Genomic DNA, 23090 nt, shown 5'->3' on the forward strand with positions numbered 1-23090 from the left:
AGCTGACCACAAGGCAGCCAATGAAGCCAGATCTCCATTAAAAGGTACCCCCCCACACACACACACCTTCTGATAATACTTGATTTGACATTGCATAAAATGGTTCACTAATATCTAAAACAGTTTTTTTCATCAGAATAGTTTCCAATGAAAAATGATCTTATAAGACTTGTATCACATCAGACATGTTTCTCAGGCTGATGTAATGCACAGCTCTAGTTTTTGCCACTTATGCCAGTTATTGTATGAATATAAAGGTGTTGGAAACTGAGGGAAAAAAATACTTGTAGTAGCAGAACATTAACATTAACATTAAAGTGGAACACATAGAGTGAATAATCTACAAACACAGAATGAAAATTATATTTTCCATTTGCTGGATTCTCATTCCAGCAAATGGAAGTTAACTGTTTTCAGCAGGAAAAAAATACAGATATTTTATAATATCTAATGCCACGCATTTGCCTTAGCAGCTTTCTTAGCAACTTAGCCACTCCCCCACCCCCACCCCTCCCTCCCTACCTGGTATTTTACTATGTGTGTTGTCTTTGGATATGTAGGATACCTAGGAAACTATTTATTATGAGAGGTTGGATACCCAGGGAACCATTTAGTATGAATGCATTTCCCCCCTTTAAATTGGTGGTGTGAACCTCTTTAGAATGAATGTATTTATATTTAAGCTTCATTAATAACAGCTGCAGGGAAGAAGATTAAAAGTCATGAATGATTTAAGTTGCTCTGAATTAAACACCAGATATAGCAAAGACTTTGTTATCTTTAGAGGCTAAGCTTAGACCAAAGTAGTTTGAGAAAATAAAAAGAATGTTGTCTATTTAGAACTGATATACATACAGGATTACTTGAATCATTTGATGACTTGCAGCTGAATGTATAAATCATACTTAGCATTTGCATAGCACTATTGCAAAGAGCTTGATGTAATCCTTGCAATAGCCATGTAAAGTAAGCAAATATTATTAACTCTATATCGCAGCTGCAGAGGTGAGGTGAAAGGAATGGCTAACCTAAGGACATGTAGTGAGTTCATGGCAGAGGTGAGATTCAACCCAGAGTCTGGATTTGCAACTACACTAGGCCAGCTTCAGCTGCTTCCACTGGAAAATCTGTAGTTTGTTGATGGCCATACTCCCTAAGAAGAAGTTCCATATTATCTTAGCCCAGTTCCATAACAGCTAGGGTTCTCATTTGGATTAATAGAAAAGAACTATTTTCCTGTGGATGACCAACTACTACTAGATAAACTTTGAAAGATATGATACATTAGTGGAAATGCTTTGTTTATATCCACTTTTCCTTTCTTCTTCTTTAATGTTGCTCATTTTCGGCATTATGTTCCATCACTTTTAGCAGAGTTTACCTGAAGTGCCTGATTATAATAGTGACTAGGGATGTGTGCAAAACTGGTTTTCCCAGTTCAGTTCAAATCTGAAATGGATTCGAACCAGACTGGGCATGTTTGGTTTTGTTTGAGGCCCAGTTCAAATTTGAATCAGTTCAGCCCAGTTTGGGGGTGCCGGGTGCCATTAAATTATTTTTAAAAAGTTTGACTTACTGCCAGTGAGGGCTTTGGTGGCTTCAGAGGTGCTGCTGCAGCTGGAGAGGGTCTCCGGCAGCTCATCCCCTCCTGCCGGCCACTCCCCCAGTCTTCACCTGTTTGGGGGCTGCTTGGGCCCTGTTTGTGCATGCAGTGGCTAGTTTTTTTTGGCCGCCACACATGCGCCTGGGCCATTTGTGTGACCAGGTAATGACCTGGGTCATGAAAATGGCCCATGCACATGTACGATGGCCCCCCAAATGGCCACCGAGTATGCAAACAGGGCCAAAACAGCCCCCAAATGGGCACAGACCTGAGGGGTAGGCCAGCAGGAGTCACCGGAGACACTCCCCAATTGAAGCAGCACCCCCTGAGACCACTGAAGCTCTCGGCAGCAGTAAGTCAAACCTTTTCATTACACAATCTAATGGCAGCCGGCACCCTTAACCCAGCCCTGAACCAGCCCGGAGGTATGGCTCGAGATTGAGCTGCTTTGCACATCCCTAATAGTGACTTCATGATTCACTGTGTCTTGAAACATAAGATATATACAGACTTATACTATTTGGACCACAAAGTAACCTTTCCTAACCTTGGGGGCTTTAATGCCATTATGGTGTCAGCATTAAATGGAGTTATATCCTTTGGAGTTATGCAAACCTGTTTTCAGGGAACCTACTAAACCATGGATCATGTCAGTTACAGCAGAGGGTATATTATCTACAGTCCTTTTTCAAACTCTATATGATACACAGTAATTTTCTATGCAGCTTTGTTGCTGAAAAAGAAATAACTACTAAATGATGAACTATCGTTAGTCCCAGTTCTCACTATTTTCAAGTGAGCTTACATTCAAGCCCTTGAGTGCAAACCCTTGAATCTTTGGTGGTTCAGGTGCCCAGATGTTCAGATGAGCCAGAAGATTCTCAAAGCCTACTGTATTAGAGTGATAACATGAGAGCAATCAGTACTCCCTTTGCTATAGCACAATACCAAAGGCTTACAGGTCTTATAGCAACAGTTACAAACTGGAAGTTCTTCGGTTTAACACCATTTTCAATATCACCCAGAAAGGAAGAAATCAACAGGCTTCTGGGAACAAGCTGACATGCCTTGGCCAAGTGTTGAGACAAATCACAGCAGGAGTAGAGTTCTGGCATGAAATGGAAGGCCAGAAGCAGGTAAAATGGTTGTAGACCGAGTACCAGTCTAAATGGATGAGAAACAGAGGGCCAGAGACAGGAAATATATGGTGGCCTGGAGGTCAGAGGCTGGATTATGGCAAGGCAAGCCAGTCTGCACTGCAATTTAGATGAAATCCACAAATTTGGCCTGTAAGCAGGGGTTATAAGGTTTGATTAATCCTTAGTGGCCCATGGGACTAGTTGGCCATATTTAAGCTGAGGTTACATGATGGTGTCAGGTCAGTGCAGAAGCCTAGAGGGTGCCCTTGACCCACAGACCCCAATCAGTTTGGTTTGCTGAGGAACCAGAGTGCTGGTGGCTCAGGAAGGCATTAGTGATGCCTGCTGGAGGCCCCAGTTGGAAACCCACCCATTTGGATGCCCTCCTCCTACTAGGCATCCTTACAAATAGACCCCTGTCTAAGAGTGGGAGGATTTACTAATAATAATATAGCATATGTATTGAGCAAAGTGCCTTTTCATCTTTATTTTGTTCATCTTCACAATGATATTGTGAAACAGATTGTTATTATTTCCATTTATCAGGTGCGAAACGGGACTTGCCCTGGTCATAAACTTATCAAATAGTTGCTTGATTTAAGTATGCATTTCTTTTAAATGACTGTTTTTCTCTTGTCATTGTTGTAATAATCCCAATTATAGTCTTGTATAGTACCCAATGTACTCTAGTTCACCCAAAAATATTTGGTTTACTCTAACTGTTCTAGCATTATTATGACATTGGAATACAATTAATAACTGGCCAGGAGCCTAGGATATTCTAGCATCAGCATAGAAGAAAAATATTTCTGGCTTTGAATCAGTTCTACTCCCATATCTCATAGTTTCCTTAAAAACAAATAAAGCATGAGTCGACCTTAGAGAATCTACTTTTGCTGTCCATCTTCAGATGACAAATCAGCAGCTGTGTTACCCCCCCTCCTCCCTCAACAGTACATCAAGTATTTTATATTCACATTTAGTTCTTCCCATCCATCCTCACATCAAAAAGAGGACATGTTAATAGAAAAATAACAAAACAGGACATGCCAATGGCAAAATGGCTGCCTGCATTCCTCAAAAGCTGCCATATTAGGCACTTTGTCAACAAAATGCATCTTTCATATCAACAAAGAGCAATAGAAACAGAAATGGTGGATGAATTAAAGAAAAAGCTACTTTCCTCCAGCAAATCAGGGAGCTATCCTTCTGCACATAGGGAGTCACCTTTGTATTTACCATGGGTTTCTAGTATTTACTCAGGAGCAAGCTGGAATGGAAGGTTGCATGATGAGGAGGGATGCTTAGCTCTTTGCCTGCAGGACATTTTCCCTATCAAAACCACCTTCTCCACCAATAAGCATCTCTTTAATCAGGTATCAATTTTTCCCTTGCAAGCAAAAAACCAGCTTGTGGAAATTTCTATGAGAAAAATGCTGACAGGCATAGATCAAGCAGTCTTCACTCCTGCTTGCAGCTTCCCACAGCTGCATTAAACAAAAACTAAAATAAAATTGGCTGCATTCACACATAACGTGGAACTGCAGTTGAACTGCAGACATTACATGTGAATATGGGAAACTGGAGTCGGGCACGGCGACAAAACCGAGGGTTTAGGATTGGAACTCCAGTCGGAACCCTTGGGTTGTAGTGAGTTTCGTTGCTGCAACTCAAGGTTCCAGGCAGCCTGCGGTATGTCCAAAATAAAAATTGTATGCTGCTGGGCTTGGAACTGGAGTTGAGGGAGTAAGCTCTTCCCTCAACTCCAGCATGATTTGCTGTGTGGTAAAGAAGCAAGCCTGCACAGCCCCTCCCTCTTTTCCACTTGAACATTTTTCCTAGCAAAATCATATCCCCAATTCCTTCCTCTTTTCACACTTCCGCTCCTCCTTTCCTTTTGTATGGGGAAGGGAAGAAGAAAAGAAGTGATGACAGCTCAGTTTCATTCCTTTGCAGACCATCCATGATTAAGGTGATGTTAATGAAACTGCCTTGAGGGTGATTGGCCTGCACCTCCTAGTTTGGGCGAATGTGGGGAATTTAGCTCAAAAGGGGAGACAGTTCCAATCAGCCTTAATTTGTGCAAGTATATGCACTCAAGAAAATTGGCTTGAGAGAGAGCTTTGAATTAAATAAAAAAGGAGTTTAGTAAAAATAAAATCAGACTAAATTACTCTGTGGCCCTAGTTTAAAGGCACTACAAATATGCTAAGAAACAGGTTATTGTAAGGCTCATTTCGCTTAAAGTTCCAAAGTATGTGTAAATTCTCAGGCAGGCTAGAGAGGAATTTTAAGACTGAGGGGCAAGATTTCAGAAATAAGAGAAAGGGATAGGTTCAGCCCTGAAGAAGCCGGGCAAGAGGTTATATCACTTGTCCTGGAGAGGAAAAGCAAGGTGGTCTGCTGGAGTCTCTCATTGCAGTCTGCTGGTGTCCAGAGTGGGAGGCACAAAGGAACACTGACATGTTTTTCAGTGGGAGTCCCAGGTGTAATTACACAAGGAAGCACACTGGGTCATGGAATTAGGGATACTTATATCCCAAAACATGCCTTGAGGGCACTGTCTTTTGTCCTGCTCTGCTGAACAGGGGAGCCCAGACAGCCTTTTGGGGGGGGGGCTGCATTGTGTTTTAGTCTTTCCTGGGTATGAATCTGTGTGAATTGCCTATGGCATTCAAGGGTGATTGTGAGGACAAGTGGAGTGTGCAGGTGCATTTGAAGAATATCCTATGCTGGGACTGACTCTCCCAATAATTCTACCAACAGTTTCAATAGGCACACTTTCAAAGTTACATCACTTACTCATCCCTATTGTAATGGAGGCTGCAGATAAGAAGCTTGTCTTCTCTGTCTTTTCTCTCTGGACTGATGGCCAGGTATTGTCTCTCTTTGTGAGAGGAAGAGGGAAGTTTAGATTTCATTCCAAGGCTGAAATGATCTTAGATGCCAGACACTTGCAGTAGCTAGCTGGGCACCCCTCATAGAGAGCGTGAAGCTAATCCCCATTCCAATTTGTGGGGTTTGCAGCCAAATCTAGGGGTGACCAGTCCACTGCCAACTACGTGACGTGTCCCCAAGTATAACATAGACTGGGAGCTCACATTGTAGTGCAGATCCTGAGCATAGCAAAAGTGCAATCTCCAAGTCTGGATATGCAGTTGCAACCAGGGAGGTAGCAGGATAAGCTCAGCTGGTAACAGTGCTGGGTGGGCTACTATGCTGTCCCTGAGAAGTGGTGCCTGAAGTAACCTACTTCATCCTGCTTCATAACAGAGCTACCCCTACGTATAGTTCAGGAAACAGACTAGGTTGGGAAAGTTGTGGGTAAGGAGGACACTTCTTTTAAGTGAAAAGAGAAGGCAAAGTTCAAAGATTCTCAACCCATTAAATAATTTCACCAGACTGTCATTAGGTTTGAGTGATGTACAAAATTAGGTGGAGCTCTTTCCTTTAGGAGTTGGTGGAGCTATTTCCTTTAGGAGCATTTTCTTTGGGAGTTTAAGAATAGTAGGCAAGCATGGCATGCTGAACTGAAACAAAGACAAGACAAAGAACAGAATGTGTCTAATCAAGAATCAAAGGAATGGAATGAGTATTAACCGAGCCCTAACCCCTTTCTACATCTTTCTCACTCCTCTGCTTTTTATGTGGGATGAAAGGAGAACTTTGTGTAATGCTTTATTTCAAGAAAATGGTCCAAGTCCTTTGATATTCCAACAGCTGATGGAGTCCAACATTTTGCCTGAGTGTTTTGCCCTACTAACCCAATTTGGCCTTCAAAAAATGCACACACAAGTATTTTGGTAGTCTGTGTTTTGCTAAAGTCTTTCCCCTAGAATCAAAACAGTAATTCCACTCTGCTCAAAAACAGCAAGACCAATCATTTAGCAAATTGGATATCTTGGGCAACTATTCTCTCTTGCATTTGTTCTCTTTAGCAACTTACCACAACAGTAAACATGCATTTGAAAGAGTAGATCAAAAGGAGACTACCAGGGCCACAGTTTCATAAGTGCCCTTTCCATTGTTGCTTTCTTCATGTTTACACTTACTGTAAATGAGAGAAAAGAGGAAATGAGTCAAAACTGAACTGAAGGAAAGCTGCAAGTCAATAGACAAAAAAGGGTGTAGACCTGGATATTCTTGGGAAATCTCTGGATGAGAGCATCCCACTTTCATGCTTTATCATTAAAATGGTGTCCTAGAAACACCACAGTGGGTTGGGTGGTAGGGCATGATGGATGCTACTTTCCTACCAACCCTCAAAAGAGACAGGCAAGTGGGCCATTTGAAAAAGAAATTTAATCTCCCCCAAACCTCCATGATGCCATACCTCCCAACCCACTTTGGGGTCCCTAGGACCTATCCATGGAGAACAATGGGGTGATTCCAATTCCCCATTGTTCCCTATGGGTGAAACAAGCAGATTGCACATATTTTGTAACCCTGCCTTGAAAAACAACACTGCAGAACAGAACCGTACATACTCCATCCCAATACAGAACAACACATTTTGTCAAACACACAGTCCAAAGATGCCTCCCCCCCAAAAAACACTGACCCAGAATCCACTGCCAGCCACAGTGCCTGCACTACAGTAACATCATTGGCACAAGCTGTTCTCTCACAAACAATTAAGACTCTGTCCTTACTTTCCAGCATTGCAACAGCTGCCACAGCAGCACCCTTAGCAGCAGCAAGAATTGACATAAGCTCAACTACAGCAACATCTTCAGCCACGTTTTGACTGACTGAGTACACTTTGCAATGCAGAATGCAGATTGCAGTGCAGATCCGAGCAGTGAGTGAAGCACGTTAGTCTTTCAAGGACAGACACTGAGCTCATCTCACGGTAATAACCAAGAAACATAGAGAGGAAGATAGAGATGAGCTGCCACTGTCAAATACCACAACAGAAACCATACCACAACTTAAGGAATGCAGGTAGGCACTCAAGTTCTGCCTTTGTGAATCTGAGATCCAGCAAACCAGATAGTTAATAATATAGCAACAATAGCACAGAATATTATACTCAGTGTGGAGAAAAGAAAACCACATAATCAAGCTTTCCTTGATTCTTCCTTCCCTGATGTATCTTCCTCAAGGGCACACTAAGGACTCTGTCAGCCTCCCAGGCCCTATGAAAATATTTTTGAAATTCCCTCCTTTTTTGTTCCCCTTCCTTCCCCCCTTCCCCCAGTCAATGGGGAACAGTTGCCCATGACAACACTTGATTTGAATGACAACAAGCCAACCAAGAAGCAAGAAGATCTCAAGCCAATCAGAAGCCAATGCCAGAAAACCAAACAGCAAGGGGAAGGAGCCCGCCAAAATGGCCACTCCAATCATGCAAATCAATTCATGTTGAATCAGGACTAATTATATTCTAACATGAATCAACCCCTTTATTTTAAGGGTGATTCAATTCACGTTAGAATCACATGAACCACCCCAATTCAGCGTGAATCAATTCGCAAACAAATCTAATTGCACATCCCTATCAAATAATAGGAATATTTTATTATATTTCTTAGTCTGAATATAATTCCTCTCATCCTCACAACTCCTGCCTTTTGATCATCAACTACCCATCTTTCTTTGTAGCTGGAAAGGCCACCAGCTGCTTTGTTGGGAACCAGAGCCAAACCCACTACTGTGTACATATTCCAAACTTTCTCCTTACCTTTTGTTGGTGGTGATGGTGGAGAAATGTGGGGCTAGGGTATTTATTATTATTATTATTTCTTGTTTACACAGTCAGACAGGGTGTTATTGACTGGTTTGTTTTATCCAAACATCGAGTCCTTCCCAAGGACCTGGGATGCCAGAATTTTATTGTCAATTGTTATAGATATCGTCGCAGAATATCGGCTGTTCCCAGTAAAGCTGCTTCTTGTAACTGGTTGATGGTGATTTCTGTGGCCCCTATGGTGTTGAGGTGCTCTTCAAGGTCTTTTGGAACTGCACCCAGGGCACCAATTACCACTGGGATTATTTTGGTCTTTTTCTGCCACAGCCTTTCAATTTCAATTTGTAGATCTTTGTATTTGGTGATTTTTTCTATTTCTTTTTCTTCTATTCTGCTATCTCCTGGTATTGCTATGTCGATTATTTTGACTTGTTTTTCTTTCTTCTCGACTACAGTGATATCTGGTGTATTGTGTGGCAGATGTTTGTCTGTTTGTAGTCGGAAGTCCCGCCATTGAGTTTGGACATGAGGATTTTTCTAACTCTCCTGATGTATTCACTTCCACTCTTTCTTTTAACTTCAGTGTGTGCGATGTTATCAGCCTGGAGAATGCCCAAGTATTTGTAAGGTTCTTTTTCTTCCAGGTTCTTGATCTTGCTTCCATTGGGCAGTTCTATACCGATCCAGTATAGATTTATTAAAGTTACGTCTCACCATATTGTTGATGGGAGAGGCACTCTTTGTCTGGCTCCTCTGGTGAGACCTGTCCAGTATGGTTGGACCTCTGGCATAGCTCTCACCTTCCTCGGAGCACGCAAGCTCTACAACCACGCCAAGGTAGTGCCTCACTGGGGGTATTATTATTATTATTATTATTTTATTATTAAATTTTCTATCCCGCTCTTCCAAGTATGATAGGGAGGAGAGAAGGCTCTACCTAAAGGTCCAGGTGGCAGAGTGAAATAATGTCTTGTGCTGAGGCTATTTCTTTCTCCCTCCACCCTCACTTTGTGGTACAGATTAGGCAGGGCTAGGAAGGACTCAAATAGAGATATGAAACCATTCTAGACCAAAAATGGAAGAAGAAGAAGAAGAAGAAGAAGAAGAAGAAGAAGAAGAAGAAGAAGAAGAAGAAGAAGAAGAAGAAGAAGAAGATACAGTGATGACATGATTGGAATACCTTGGCTCTCTTTTTATAGCAATTTCTGCAGTTCAGTGTTACAGCTTAAGAGACATATTTCAAACTCTCTGTTTGTTTTGGTTGGGAAAGTCCAGCAATTTCAAGACAGGTTTACTTAACTCAAATTCAGGCCAAAGTTTGAGCTTTAAGCAGCAAATTTCCCCACAAGTCAGTTTTAATATTAAAAATAATCATAGTGTTTATAAGGTAAACTTCATGACTATAAAAACTTTATGGAAGCAAATCACAATAATAGATAATATTTGGTAGTGCTGTACAATTCAGTAAGGTTTTTGAATTTGTTGGACATTTTTTCCTCTTCCCTCCCTTTGTTTTGGCAGGCCTGGTATATGGTGCAGAAAATGGCACAGCAGCACTAAATTAACTGTATCCGCAGAACAGTATGTTCTGTCAATGCCTCTGGAAATTAGGTAAGCAAACATTTAAGTCCTTTTAAGTGGTCCTAGGATGAAACACACTATGAAATATTCCTACAAACACATCCGAAAGCCCATATATGACCATAGTATGAAGTACAGTAGTTCTCAATATGTTTCGGAATTACAGAAATACATATTATTTACAAAAAAGTATGTTCACTTTGGTCGAAATGCCATCTGAACAAATCAATCCAGAATTTTCACTCAAGGCACAAATGACCAGGCTCAAACTGTCATGATATGTTATGATATGTTATGCGAAGACCAAGCTCCCTTGAGAAGTCCATAATGCTGGGAAAAGTTGAAGGAAAAAGTAGAAGAGGATGACCAGCCACAAGGTGGATGGACTCAATTATGACAGCAATGAATGCACCACTGAGAGACCTTAAAGGCCAAGTTGAAGACAGATCATCCTGGAGAGAATCTATCTATGTGGTTGCTAAGAGTCGACACCAACTTGACAGCACTTAATCAATCAATCAATCATACCATTCACATTATTTTACATATGTGGGTGTACAAAAGTTTTCGTTTTGGTACACTGTCATATGTAGTGGTGGGGAATAGAAGAAGTTACGTTGGTAGGTCAGCACGCCGTTGCAGGGGAAGGGAAATCAGAAACTTAATAGCTGTTTCCCCTTCTGGCTGCCCTGCCAGCTCTTTGACCTTGGGGAGTAGTGCCAACAACCCGCAGAACCTTGCCTTGCTCCTTTGTAATGTCAGGTCAGTCCAAAACAAATCTGAAGTAGTCCATGACTTGATCAGGGATGAAGGGGCTGACCTGGTGTGTATCACAGAGACTTGGTTAGGGGAGGCTGGGGGCCCAGTTTGGGCCCAGCTTCTCCTTCTAGGGTACTCTGTAGAGGAGCAGGTAAGGGAGTGTGGGCGGGGAGGTGGAGTAGTTTTGGTCTTTAAGGATAATATCTCCCTTACCAGGATCCCTATCAGAGTGTCTGATCATATTGAATGTGTGTACGTACGTTTGGGGACCAGGGATAGATTGGGACTTCTGTTGGTGTACCGATCACCCCGCTGCCCAACAGAGTCCCTAACTGAGCTCGCGGACTTGGTCTCGGGTTTGGTGTTGGAGTCCCCCAGGCTTATGGTGCTGGGGGACTTCAATATCCACTCTGGGACTGGGTTGTCTGGTGCAGCTCAGGAGTTTATAGTGGCCATGACAACTATGGGCCTATCCCAAGTGGTCTCTGGACCGACACATGTTGCTGGTCATACTCTTGATTTGATCTTTCATTCTGATCAGGGTGGTGTTCCGTGGGTGGGGACTCCTGTGATCTCCCCATTATCATGGACGGACCACCATCTGGTTAAGGTCGGACTCACAGTTGCGTCCCACCTCTGCAGGGGTGAGGGACCTATTAGAATGGTCCGTCCAAAAAGGTTATTGGATCCAATAGGATTCCAAGAAGCCTTGGAAGGATTTAATGTTGGCCCTGCCGGGGATCCAGTTGATGCCCTGGTGGAGAATTGGAATAATCAGCTCACCAGGGCAGTAGACATGATCGCTCCTAAGCGTCCTCTCCGACCCGCTTCAAAAATGGCTCCTTGGTATATGGAAGATCTATGGGAGCTGAAGCGGCAAGGTAGACAACTGGAGCGCAAGTGGAGGAAGACTCGACTCGAATCCGACAGATTACGGCATAGAGCACATTTAAAGGTCTATGCTCTGGCTATACGTTCAGCAAAGAAGTGTTTTGTGAGTTTTTTGTGGACAAAATCTCTCGTATTCGGGTCGATCTAGATCTAGATTCAGACTCCACAGTTATCGTGGTATCAGATGCAGAGGTATCCAGCAACTCCTCTTGTGTGGCTAGACTGGATCAATTTCAGTTTGTGACTCCTGAGGATGTGGACAAGCTGCTCGGAACGGTGCGTCCTACCACCTGTCTGCTTGATCCTTGCCCGACGTGGCTTATACTATCTGGCAAGGGGGTTGTTGTGGAGAGCCTGGTGGCAATTATAAATACCTCTCTGAGGGAGGGCAGGATGCCTCCTTGTTTAAAGGAGGCAATTATTAGACCTATTCTTAAGAAGCCTGCCTTGGACCCCTCAGAGTTTAATAGCTACAGGCCTATCTCCAACCTCCCATGGTTGGGCAAGGTGATTGAGAGGGTGGTGGCCTCCCAGCTCCAGGCAGTCTTGGAGGAAACTATCTAGACCCATTTCAAACTGGTTTTCGGGCAGGCTATGGGGTGGAGACTGCCTTGGTCGGCCTGATGGATGATCTCCAATTGGCAATGGACAGAGGAAGTGTGACTCTGTTGGTCCTTTTGGATCTCTCGGCGGCTTTCAATACTATCGACCATAGTATCCTTCTCGAACGTCTGAGAGTGTTGGGGGTGGGAGGCACTGCTTTGCAGTGGTTCTGCTCCTACCTTTCTGGCAGATTCCAGATGGTGTCACTTGGAGACTGCTGCTCTTCAAAATCTGAGCTTTTATATGGGGTCCCACAGGGCTCCATACTGTCTCCAATGCTTTTTAATATCTACATGAAACCATTGGGAGAGATCATCCGGAGATTTGGTGCTGGGTGTTATCATTATGCTGATGACACCCAAATCTATTTCTCCATGTCAACATCATCAGGAGAAGGCATATCCTCCCTGAATGCCTGCTTGGAAGCAGTAATGGGATGGATGAGGGATAACAAACTGAGACTGAATCCAGACAAGACGGAGGTACTCATTGTGCGCGGTCATCACTCGGGAAGCAATATTGATCTACCTGTTCTAGATGGGGTCACACTTCCTCAGAAGGAACAGGTACGCAGTCTGGGAGTGCTTCTGGATCCACACCTCTCCCTGGTTTCCCAGGTTGAGGCAGTGGCCAGAAGTGCTTTCTATCAGCTTCGGTTGATACGCCAGCTGCGTCCGTTTCTTGAAGTGCATGATCTCAAAACAGTAGTACACTTGCTGGTAACCTCCAGACTTGATTACTGCAATGCACTCTATGTGGGGCTGCCTTTGTACATAGTCTGGAAATGACAATTAGTACAAAATGCAGCAGCCAGCTTGGTCTCTGGGTCATCTCGAAGAGACCATATTACTCCTATATTACAGGAGTTGCACTGGCTGCCGATAGGTTTCCGGGCAAAATACAAAGTGCTGGTTATAAGCTATAAAGCCCTAAACAGCTTAGGCCCACGGTATTTAAGAGAGCGTCTTCTTCTGCATGATCCCCATCGTCCACTACATTCATCAGGGTAGGCTTGTCTGTGGCTACCTTCATGTTGTTTGGTGGCGACCCAGGGACGGGCCTTCTCTGTTGTCGCACCGAGACTTTGGAATGCACTTCCCGTGGGAATAAGCGTCTCCCCATCTCTAGTGGCTTTTAAAAGGGGTCTAAAGACTTATCTTTTTACCCAAGCTTTTTAGCTTTTTAACTTTTAACTTTTTAACTTTTTAACTTTTAGTTTTTAAAACTTTTGATTGTTTATTATTTGTTTTAAATTGTTTTTAGTATTTGTTTGTTGTGAACCGCCCTGAGACCTTGGGTTAGGGCGGTATAAAAATGTGCTAAATAAATTTTTTTTAAAAAAGTATCACTGAGCATTTTAACCCCTTGTTGGTTTCTCTTGCTACTGTCATTATCTCCTATCATGATTGCTTTAGTGTGCTCTATTTTATGGTTTTTGTGCTTCCTGATAATATTTGTAACCATTCATTGTGTTATTGTTATTATAATGATATATTTTCTTGAACTATGAACTTTTGGGAAAGGTGGACCAAACATTTTTTTAAATAAATAGATATGTGAGAAATTAGTATCTGTTTTACTGCATGCATCTATTCTGAAAGCCATACTATTTTTTTTAAAAAATGTATGTAAATCACAAGCAGCAAAACTGACAATTTCCATATTTCACAGTATATATGCATAGTACACAGTATTTCTGACATACATGTAGGATAAATTTTGTGGGTAAACCACCTCTAGAAGTAAACTCTATTCCTCCTAGTTTTGTACATATATTAGAATACTGATTAGTAAAGCAGAAATTTAATTACTACCATTTCAATAATCATATCAGAATTTTAAAATAATACATGATATCTGGAAAGTATCAAACTTGGTTCAGGGATCTTCCCTAGTCACCTTTGAATTAGGTGGAATATATTGAAATACGTTTGTTTCCACAGTACAAACTTTTCTTATTTTTATTGCAGAATTTTGTAAACTGACATTTTAAGAAACATTCATTCATTCAGTTTCTATACCACCCTTCCAAAAATGGCTCAGGGTGGTTTACACAGAGAAATAACAAAAAAATAAGATGGAACCTTGTCCCCAAAGGGCTCACATTATAAAAAGAAACATAAGATGGACACCAGCAACAGTCACTGGAAATACTGTGCTGGGGGTGGACAGGGCCAGTTACTCTCCCCCTGCTAAATAAAGAGAATCACCACGTTAAAAGGTGCCTCCTTGCCAACTTAGCAGGGGTACAACATTACAACAGACTCACATTTTAAGCTGTAGATGAAGCTTTAAGGTAGATTCCGGATCTGCATAAGTCAAAGACAGATCTTGGATTTAAATCACTGAGTCCATTTTCAAGAAAGGTTCAAAGGATTCATTATTTTAGGCTGTTCTCGTCCTCTACCTCTTCAGTGTTCCCTGGTTGGTAATATAAGAAATCCAGAAACACCCAGTATAAATGAGTTTGGAAGTTTTATTATAACCAGACCAAGGCCTACCCTGGCTCCTACCAGAACATCACCAACAACAGCAATCTAAAATCAAAAGTGAAACTAACTTCAAGCAGCTGCTTTGCATCTGTGGAACCATGTCAAAAGAACTTCAGTAAGGGAGCACCACTAAATTCACAATTGCCCATGACAGACATTTCCCATCATCTTACAGGTATGATGCCAGTTCCAAGGGGCATTTTTATGTTTCTGCAATTTCAAAAATATTGTACATGCTAGGGAATATAGGAACCACTTCAGCCTGGAGAGAGCCTCTAAAAAACCAGAGGCATTGCATTTTATTACAGTGGAAGAAGGGAGAAAAACTTTTTCAAGATACAAACTTATATTTCAATCCACATACACCACCAGTTCAACTGGGTTATAGCTCCTCCAGTTTGTCATCAACTCCTAAATCCCTGACCAGAACTATCATCCTACACACACACACACACACACACACACAACACACACACACACACACCAGTCCCAATGAAATATTAAATTATCATGAAAAAGATGGAGGGAAAGTAATCTTCTTTTAGTCTTTCTATTTTATTCTACATCATGGGTGACTGAGGTACATTTCTTACCCTTGCAACAAAACTTCTTGGAGAACAGCAAGGGTACAGGAAAACATCTTGAGGTTTGCTTACCAAGTTGAGAGAGGATTACTGTTCAAGCAGATGTCTTGAAAGCTTTTTCGCAGCCTACCAGAATAAAGACTGCAGTCTTTCCTACCTAGAAAGACTATTTTCACAACCTAATAAATAATTTAAAAGTAAAAATACTAAAACTGGAAATACACACACAAATGTGTTTATGTATATGTGTGAATCTATCTCTGTGGTCGCTAAGAGTCGACACGGACTTGACAGCACACACACACTCACACATAGAAATGTGTGTGTGTGAGTAACAAATCTGTAGCACATCAAGTATTTGTTCTTTAACCACCAGCAGGGACTGTAGCATGTTTATGAGGTCAAAGTACACTGGTCACACTGGGCCGATGGTCACATACAAAATGAAGCCGTGTATACTGGAATGTCTGGATCTGAAGAGGTTACCAACATATGCAATGATACATAGTAGGGTAAAAGTGTTTATGAGTCTAACCAGTGACAGGAAAGCTGGAGAAGATCATTTAAGGTATTCAGATTTTGTAGGTTTGAGAATGGGACTTTCATAGGAGATGAGTACCTGATCCATATGTACAGCCCTGCACATGGGTGGCCACTTGAATCAGAATTGCATGGCATTATGCTGTGTGATAATGTATTTGTATGAGCAGCTTTCCAACAGCTTGGGCAAGTTTAATCACAACAGCACAAGCCGTCTTGTTTGTTGGGGTTGCATTGGTTGTCCAGTGGTGCAGAATCTTTCACGTAAACACACAACTTACTATGTGGATCCATGTCTATGCAGATCTGTTTCAGACAGCAATGTGGGTGGCTAAACTTATGGATTGGGCCTGGGTGAGTTAGACCTAGAGACCTTTCTCATGTTCAGAAGAAAGGGCTCAAATGGGGCAGGGAGGAAGCCTTGAAATGTTTATCTCCCCTGAAGATGATCTCCCTGTCGTTGTTGCTCCCAGCAGCATGGAGGTTTGGGTGCTGGGAGGCCCCCAGCACTCCCATAATGCACCACACAAGTGCACAGTGCATTATGGGGAACCTCCTGACACAGCCTGGGAGACTACTCATGTGGCACCGACACGTGATTAGTTAGTCTGGGATAAGAGTGTGCTTGTGCTCTTAACCTTGGCTAACAGCCAAGGCTCCTTATAGGGTTTGCCACAATGCCACTGCTGGGAGCCACATGGCTCCTGGTGGTTTACATGCACAGCAAAGTTTGGGCTTAGGCAGCCAAGCCTGGTCTTTGCTGAGTGTGTGTGAAAAGCCTCTTAGGGTTTTTACGCATTGAGGCTATTCTAAGGGAGCCGAGCCCGATTTTGGATGATGGTGGGAGCCACCGGGCTCACAGCCGAGCCCGGTTGCCTTCCGGCGGTTAACCCGCCTAAGTACTCCTCCCCTTAAACCAGGTTTGCGGAGCACTCACTCCGCAAACCCGGTTTTTCTGATTGTGAGTAGCAGCGACATGCCATGGCTACTCATGAGTAGACTCCCGGAGGGGAAGCAAAAAGCTGCCTCCCAGCTCTGGGGGTCTCTCCAGCACAGCCCCCGAACTCCGCAGCCCTTCCCTCCCACCCAGCCTGGCTAAGCCAGAAGGGGAGAAGGATAAAAAAGAGTAATTGTTTACAGCCATTGAAGAACACCAGAAAAAAGTGAGCCTATCTGGAGTGAGACAGGGCTGAACTGGAGCCCTGCCAGATGGCGATTGTACTTTGGAACAGAGGCGCTCTTACCCCTGGATGATCAGGCCCTGGCCTATGGCCTCCAAGGGCCGGGTGGCCTCCAAGGGCCCGTGGGGGCTCCTGCCTCCACAAGTCCACTGCCACCGTGAGGCCAAACCGACAATCTTTGCAAGTATTCTAGCTGCCATGTGCATGGCCAAGGGGTGGGGGGTGAGCCTGAGCAGGCTGATAAAAGTTCAAATCTTCAGTGAACCTTGTTGTCATGCTTTTCTAGGTTAAACCAGCCTGGGTCTTTACCCTTCATTAAGATGACTTTCTCCATTGAATTGTTTAATCAAAAATCAACCATCTCTATGCCATATGTTATGACAGACACTTGCTAAACAGACCGAAACTATGTAATATGAACGTCTGTCTGTTTTACAAGGTTTCGAAAATTGTTAGAGGAAGTCACGGCTCTCAGTCCCCCAAGCATTAATACAGATTTTATTAACCATTATTTAATAATCCATGTAAACAATTACCTTTTCCTTTTCCTTTTCTTTTTTAAATCCAGAAAACTTTGGAATTATAGTTAACTTTTAAATGTTCACTTGACTTGTCACCATGCAGGTCTGGAGCTGTGCTAAAGTATTACAGGTGGCAAAATAGCATCATTTCCTGACTTGGTAGCTTGCTTTTTAAAGCCAACAGGGGGGTTTTTTTTGGCTCAAGAAAGCTATTCTCTGGTGCAGAGCTGCTTTATAATACACCTTTTAGGAACTACCTGTGGCCACAGTCTTCAACTGTGTCCCTTCCTCTACTCTGGTCCAAAGCCTAATGCAGTGGCCTCAGAAGTGCTGGGGTGGAGGTTAATTGTCACCCTGTTCCTCCACCCGCCATCAGGAAGAGAGGTCTGTATGCTTCTCAGCGGGAGCTTCTAGGGCTGAGTCATCTCTCCTAACCTTCCTCATCCTTGGCCATCCAAACTCTAAATAAAGCCCTGCAATCAGAGCAATCCCAATCACCCTCTCCCAACCCCACCCTCTCTAATCTAGCTGCCTCCACCCTTCCTCCTTCAGTTGTCACCCGCCAGCTCAGAGGCCATCAGGAGGCAGCCTGCTTGGCTATGCCAGCCCAGCCACGGTCCGCTGGCTCCCGGGCTCTCCCTGGGAAGGTCCCAGCTGGCTTTGACTGTACCTGGGAGTTGTGCAGCCCCTGTCATCTCCCCCCACCCCCCACCAGGTGAGTAATCAGGCCTTCCCATGTCCAGCAGAAAGTCCCGACAACACTTTATAAACTTTGCTGCTCAGACATGAAATATCCAGCATTCCCAAAGGAGTCTTACAGCATTGTGAGCCTCTGTTAATTCCAGCTGTGCAAGTTTTGGTTCTGTCTGACATAAACCTAAGTAAGTATAAATTAAACAATATCAATTGCCTCGTTCACTGTGGTCTCAAGAAATGAATGAAACAACAAAACAACCCCTGAATTTACATAGCACACATGCCTTCTATTTCCGCATAGTGTTAGCAGCAAAATTATTAGACAAATCTGTACACATGTTGAAAATATATCAATAACTGTTTCCAAAAGATGAATGGGTTATTTCAAACCAAGAAGTGAAATTCAAATCAATATGTGAAATTTGGCTCATCATTTCCAGGCCTCCCCCACTCCTTTATCTCCTTCCTCCTTTCCACAAAAAGCACATATCTGTAAAATCTTCCTAGGGCCTCTGAAATACTTTCCCCAGCCCAGCGTCCTTATTGACTTTCATTCCCTGAATATGTGCCTTGTCCACATATTCTTACTTCACCATTAAAGCCCTTAATGGTTTGGGCCCGGGGTACCTGAGGGACTGCCTGTTCCCAAGGGTTGCTGCCCACTTGATGAGGTCATCTGAGGGGGCTGTGCTCCAGATGCCAACAATGAGGGAGGTTGTCATGCATGTGGGACAGGGCCTTCTCTGTTGCTGCCCCCAGATTCTGGAATGCTCTCCCAGTGGCTATACGCGCCTCAGTCATAGGAACATAGGAAGCTGCCATATAGTGAGTCAGACCATTGGTCTATCTTGCTCAGTATTGTCTACACAGACTGGCAGTGGCTTCTCCAAGGTTGTAGGTAGAAATCTCTCTCAGCCCTATCTTGGAGAAGCCAGGGAGGGAACTTGAAACCTCCTGCTCTTCCCAGAGCAGCTCCATCCCCTAAAGAGAATAACGTACAGTGCTCACATTTCTGGTCTCCCATTCATATGCAACCAGGGCAGAACCTGCTTAGCTAAGGGGACAAGTCATGCTTGCTACCACAAGACCAGCTCTCTTCCTCCATCACAGTTTCCATCACAGTTTTTAGAAAGCATGTGAAATCGTGGCTTTTTACCCAGGCTTTTATATGATTGTCTCTACTGCTGCTTCTTTGTATTTTGCATGGTTATCTTATGCTTGTATTTTAAATATTTTTAGTCAGATCTATGTTTTTATATTTTAGCTTAATATTTTAATCATGTAATTTTTATAGTCTTGTTTTAATTTTTTGTGTGAACCGCCTTGGGATTGTTTTAATGAAAGGCGGTATACAAATTTAACAATCAATCAATCTAGTCTTGTCCTCAATACACATGGTGTGAAACCTACTTCCAAAGTTGGTAACTGATTTGTCTGTGACCATCTGAAGCCATGCCAAGTGTTCACATGGGGTGTCAAACCAAGTTGTGTAACCAAGATTTGAAGTTGGCTTGCCAAATTTAGTGCTGCTCACTTTGAGGTGAATGCTAGATCTGAACCAAGCTTTTCATGAACCTCTGGTTTGTTCAAGATGAGCCAGCCTTCTTTGCAATCAGGACCAATGGCTGCAGGGTGGCTGAGGGCAGTGCAAAGTAGACTGGGATAGCATCTAGGACTAGCTGGGAGGTGTAGACAGGGGGTGAATCTCTACGTCAATTTGGCTACTTCCAACAAATCAAGATATGTGACTGTCTGCAGCACCAACTTCAAGTTCCCTCCATTATCTCAGGCTGGTGGTACTGCAGTTTCCCCACCATGTGTGAACCCAGCCACGGTGTTGATGGCTTTTCTTCAGCCATCCTACACTGTCTCTAACATTCTGGACCTTTCTTCCATTCAGCTTCTTAGCTTGTTCAGTTTTCTGCCTCTTCATGTCTCTGCCTGCCTCTATCTTGCTAAAATTATGTGCCTCTGTACTAACTTCCTGTTTACTCCTCACCCCTTTACTTCTCCAACTCCCTTATGTCTCCACTCAGCCTGCCTTCAGGCCCTCAATTGTCTCAGCCCACTGTGTCTCTATTCTACCCTGTGTCACTTCCTTTAACTTTCCTTACTTCTTGGACTTTCTTTCTGCCAGCAATTGTCTTATTGTCTTATTAATATCTGCCAATATCAGGTCCCTCCTTTCTTAAGCTCCATGCTTCATTTTTATCCTTTTTTTATGAGCCCAGTGTTTCTTAACCTCCACCCTCAGGTCTCTGTTATTCCTGCTGCTTCTTTCACACTGGACCCATTCTTTCCAGTCTTTAGGTACATTGCCTCTGGGTTAACATTCTGGGTCTTAGGCCAATGCACAGAAAATATACTGCATGAAGGCTACTGTTCTCGTGATGCCTGTTTTCATGTGACAAGCTACTCAATGAGCAGAACGTCATCTTCTCCAGGGGACACAGAAGTTATAGTTTTTTCTGGGTAGAAAAGTATCTCAGCAGGAGATTATTTTTCAGAGTATGCATTGTTTCAACTTTTGGAGTTGGCCAGGCCAACTGTCTAGGAACCAGGGCTTGCCCCTTTATTATTATTTTACATTTTATATCCTGCTCTTCCTCCAAGGAGCCCAGAGCAGTGTACTACATATTTAAGTTTCTCTTTCACAACAAACCTGTGAATTAGGCTAGGCTAGGAGAGAAGTGACTGGCCCAGAGTCACCCAGCTAGTATCATGGCTGAATGGGGATTTGAACTCGGGTCTCCCCGGTCCTAGTCCAGCACTCTAACCACTACACCACGCTGGCTCTCCTTTGCAGCATTAAGGGGGATTTTTGCTTGTGTGTGGTGGAGGTGCGGGACTGATAAGTCTAGTTGAAATTGTTATCCATTATGAGAATCAATCCAGAGCTGCATAGGACTTGATTGACACAAAATGGGTCACAATTCTTCAAGGGTAGGAAGGATAGGTGGTTCGTATTTCCAAGCCTTTCTAAATTTGAGTGCTCACCCCACCCTTTTAAAAATGTCACTGATACAGTAACAACATTTTCATATATTTGGAAAATCTTTCCTAATTACATGCATTGATGAACTTCATGCCTTGGCTTGATCCACCAATAGCACGTCTCATTGAATCAATGTAAGCTAACATCAAGGTTAATTTATTTGGAGGACTTTCACATAAAATGACAAAATTTGAACTTAGTTTCTGTTTTGGAAGAAAATAAAACAAAAACATAACTTTTGTGTGGAATTTCAAAAAATGCAAGTGTTCTGTGGCATAAACATAACCACAGGAAAATTGAAATCAGGCATGTTTTTATATGTGCCATATATTTATCATATATTTTCTATTAGAGCGATAATTAAATGTGACTAGATTGTTATGCATGATGTAATCCCTAAAGGGAAAATGAAATCATCTAAACTGTTAATGCTGAATACTTTTGAAAACCACTAAATGTCGGAATGATGATCATTATTTCAGCAACTGGAAAAATTGAGTGGAGCCCTAAGTTTTAACTATCTTCTTTGTAATTAATTTTTTTTAAAAAAAACACCCCAAACCCAAGAATCTTAATTGTACAATTAAAATGATAACTTTGCTCTTCACTTTTTCTGACTCATTATTCAATCAATCTAAATAAAAACAAAATACTGTTATGAGTTTGCTCCAACATGTAGATTGCTACAAGTAAACCGAGGATAAAATCTTGACTCTGCTGAATGTAATGGCAAAACTTTAAGGGGAAACACAATATTGGATCCTCAGGCCCAGCTAAAGTTTCATTGGTGCCAGAGGCAGCTTGGCAAATTGCTTTCTCTCCACCCCTGTGATGCACCTCAATCTGCCCACACGTGGCAAGAGCTAGTCCCTCTCTCCGCCAATCTTCGAACCCCAAATGCATGGTCCTGGTCTCCCCATTCACAGTATGAGCCAATTCCTCCCATCTCCCCCTCCCTTGAACTAGCAACAGAAACAGAGGTGAAGCTGCTGCCTGCTCACCAAGGTAAGAATTGGTGATGCAGGTGTCTGGGGATGATGGGCTGGTAGAAGTGACTAATTTTCACCCTTTGATCTTCTGCCACCTGAGATCCCTGCCTCACCACATCTCATTAATGGTCTGGCCTCACCTTAACTATACAGGCATTACAGTGCCTATATAATATCTCTAACAAGAATTCATGATAGAGGGAAGCAGTGGTTGATCTGCAGGACAAAATGAAATCCACACATTTCACATTTGAAAGTAGCTGGTGTGTTGTTGTTTTTTTAAAAAAAGAGAGCAAAATATCTCATGTATATATATAGATTTAATCTACCAATCTCAGAATGCCACTTCATGTAGCTACTCCAGTCTCTCTTTGGTAAAGATTGTCAGAATCTTGCTTCTTCCATATTAATGCAGCTTTATAGACTGCCTAGGTAGAAAATGTAATGTGGTGCCTACTGCTACAGTTTGCCTGACAACTCCAAAGTCTCAGGGTCAGCTGAGATGCAGCCTGGGGCAGCAGCAAACAAACTTCAGATTCATGTTCGGTGTGTCTTAGCTACAGTCTGTCACTCTACAAGGTGACTCCACAACCCACCCCCCTTCTGTGTTTTTATTATAGGGGAGTAATTACCATGATTGCATAATCTACAGGGAAAATTATGATACAATCTACACTATAAATGTGACACACACACCCATCAACATTGCGCCATAATGCAAGTGTGCATCATAGTAGAGACACATGTGGTCTCTCATCATGGAGACACACATGTGTTCTGTCAGTGCACATATACCAATTGACACCTTTCTACTTCCTCTGTCAAAT

Source organism: Hemicordylus capensis, chromosome 3 (genome assembly GCF_027244095.1).
Source record: "Hemicordylus capensis ecotype Gifberg chromosome 3, rHemCap1.1.pri, whole genome shotgun sequence".
In the NCBI taxonomy this organism is placed as follows: domain Eukaryota; kingdom Metazoa; phylum Chordata; class Lepidosauria; order Squamata; family Cordylidae; genus Hemicordylus; species Hemicordylus capensis.